The following is a 2,742-nucleotide window of genomic DNA, read 5'->3' as shown; positions in this document are numbered from 1 at the left end:
TGCGCCCACCCCTGAACCAGGACCACCCTGAGGAGCGTGTCAGAAACGAGCTGGAGACAGAATTTAAAGGAATAACAGTTCTTTTTTATTAAAGTTAAAAATAATTTGAATATGTAGCGCTTACTCTCTGGCTATTAACCTAATGCAATTTATGGACCAGCGTTTCAGAAGAATCAGATTCGCTACTGAGAAAGATGCCACAACAACAGTGAATACTCGTTTGAACACACACTGTATTTTCAAGTGAATGACAACAGGTGAATTACATTGGTTGATAAACAAATAAAATGAAATAAAATAAACAAAATAAAATGTAGATGTGTTTCTTTAGATCTCCATTTTTCTCTTTGGATTTCAACAAGTAAACCCCAAATAAACAATGTGTAACCCAATTGGACAACAATATTTTTTCAATTCAATTCAGAATGTTCAGTCTTTGTGAAGAGAGTTTCTTTAAAAAAAAATCTGTAGAAAACGTAAGTGTCCTTTATCTGTTGGTAATGAAACAATGTCCATCCGAGAAAAACAAAAGATGAGGAAAGGTATTCTTTTTCCTACCATTCGCAGTTCAAATCAGTGCAAATACTTGATTTCCTCAATTGAAAGATCCAAGAACAAACTCAAGGGAGGCTCGCCAGTCCAAACCCTCCTCAGAACCACTGGAAGAAGGCCAGGACAAATCCAGTATACACAGCGAATTTGGAAGACAGAACCACAGAAAAAAAACCTGACCTTGAACAGACAAGGTCATAAAAGTATCATTAATATCTTCATTGTAACATACAATAAACATTTTTACTCATGACAGTAAATGAATCATACATTTTACCCATAACTTGAACATTTGTAAATAAATTCTTCAAATAAAGAATATTTCTTTTACAAAGGCAAGGTTTGTGACTTTCAACATAATGTAGGCCTACTGATTAAAACATTAACCACTTTACTGTCAGTTTAGCTGTTATTAACCAAATACAGCATTAAACATTTTTCTAATAGATATAAATCACTCACAGATTAAATTTCTCTTGCTTTTCCTCTTATACAACAATAACAGTACAACAATTGTAACAATTTCAAAGCAGTTCGACTTACCAAGGAGATCGTCAAACTCACAGAAAATTCCAGAGTGGTGCAGGCACAGCACGTCCCGTTAAAATCGTTCTCTTTACCCTTTTTAATCAAAAATACACTCCATAAACACTTTAGCAATACTCTGATGCTATTTTTATATCACCATACACTTTTATATTAACCAACTGAATGTTCGTTTCACTCTCATAACAATACCAACGTCACTCATAACTAAGAGGAAATAAAATGCGCTTTTCAACTCACATATATCCATAGACAGAACTCATCTAGACGATTATTTTCTTTATTTCTGTTTCCCGGAGTGTCGTGACACCGCGCTCATCAGGCATCCGTGCACGAGAGAGAGAGAGCTGCCTCTAACTTTGCGCATTCACCTCGTGCAAAACCCGGACGGGACGGGGAGCTTCTATGATATTAGACTGCGTAGCCTATAATAAAAGATAATGAATTTCAAACCTGAACCAAACATATTTTTATTCAAAGATCAACAGTCTGTCATTATTCTTTAGTCTGCCACAAAAAAAAAAAAAACACATTAAAATCATGAACTCAAATGTCATTGTGAAAAGAAAAAAAACAATGACTGTTGTAAGTAACAGTGCGTAAATCAGACCTTTCAGTATAGCCTAACGCTAATAAGCTTAAACGAAAATAACGCGATAATTGTGTAGTGAAGTATTTTTTTGCAGTGCCGCGAACAATCAATCACAATCAATCAATCCTTTACGCGTGCAGCAGTGACTGTCCTCGCGGCTGCAGCAACTTGCGCTCTAATAATAGGCAAAATAGGCTACAGAATATTTAGTTCTGTATTGACAGGTGCAATATTTGAAAATCGATCTTTTTTTTTTATCATTACATTTATATCTGCATTTATGTAAAAACTTAAACTTTCAAACATCAAAATGTCATTTATTAATATGTTTTCATGTCAAAATGACATACAAACATATTTTCCTATTCTATTTTGCCTTGCGTGTCGCGTGAAAAATAGGCGTCGGTTCTATTTCTAGCATGCACGCGTTTTCCGCGCGGCTCGAGGCGCGCCTGCGACGCGCGCCTGCGACGCGCGTGTCACGCAGGCAGTGTGCAAGCTCTAACGGACGAGTTAACCTGTTAACAGGGGAGCCGAAATAAAAACGGACACACCACGCAGCCAGTGTGTCACCGGCCTCAACCTCCGCAGACACTTTTTAATGTTTATCAGACAATAACTACTCAAGATTTTGCTTTAGTATAATTTTCGGGACAATTAGGGCCAGATTCGGGATTCGGGACAACAGTTTAGATTTCGGGACTGTCCCGAATTTTTCGGGACGTCTGGTCACCCTAATTGGCTCGTCTCAAGTTCAAAACTCATCACCATTGGTCACAGTATTACCCAAATGAAAATGTACATTAGTATGAAATTAATATTTTTCTTTCATAAAGTTACTACTTTTGATTAGTTTTCAATAATTCTCCCATCATTATATCATTATATTAATAACAATACATTTTTCTCTGTTACTCCCTGGTAACCTTGGTTACAAATAACCTAAACTAAAATCTTCCTTTCTTCTTCTTCCCAGGAATCGAGGCAATGCAGTAGTCTCCGGGGCCCACTCCCACGCCGGTGCAAGATTCACAGTAGCCTGTGATGGACCG

General features: G+C 37.1%; 1 long non-coding RNA gene across 1 annotated transcript; it reads right to left on the bottom strand.

The window, feature by feature from the left end:
- Nucleotides 1-213: 213 nt before the first annotated feature.
- LOC309479207 lies at nt 214-1,468 on the bottom strand. The gene is made up of 2 exons (XR_014199171.1): nt 1,096-1,468; nt 214-732 (listed from the first exon to the last, which is right to left on the bottom strand). It is a non-coding gene; the product is annotated as an uncharacterized lncRNA (long non-coding RNA).
- Nucleotides 1,469-2,742: the final 1,274 nt, after the last annotated feature.

The sequence above is a fragment of the Leuciscus leuciscus genome (assembly GCF_965113295.1).
Source record: "Leuciscus leuciscus genome assembly, chromosome: 17".
In the NCBI taxonomy this organism is placed as follows: Eukaryota; Metazoa; Chordata; class Actinopteri; order Cypriniformes; family Leuciscidae; genus Leuciscus; species Leuciscus leuciscus.
The sequence above is the reverse complement of the archived record's forward strand: the minus strand, read 5'-3'. Positions and strand labels throughout refer to the sequence as shown.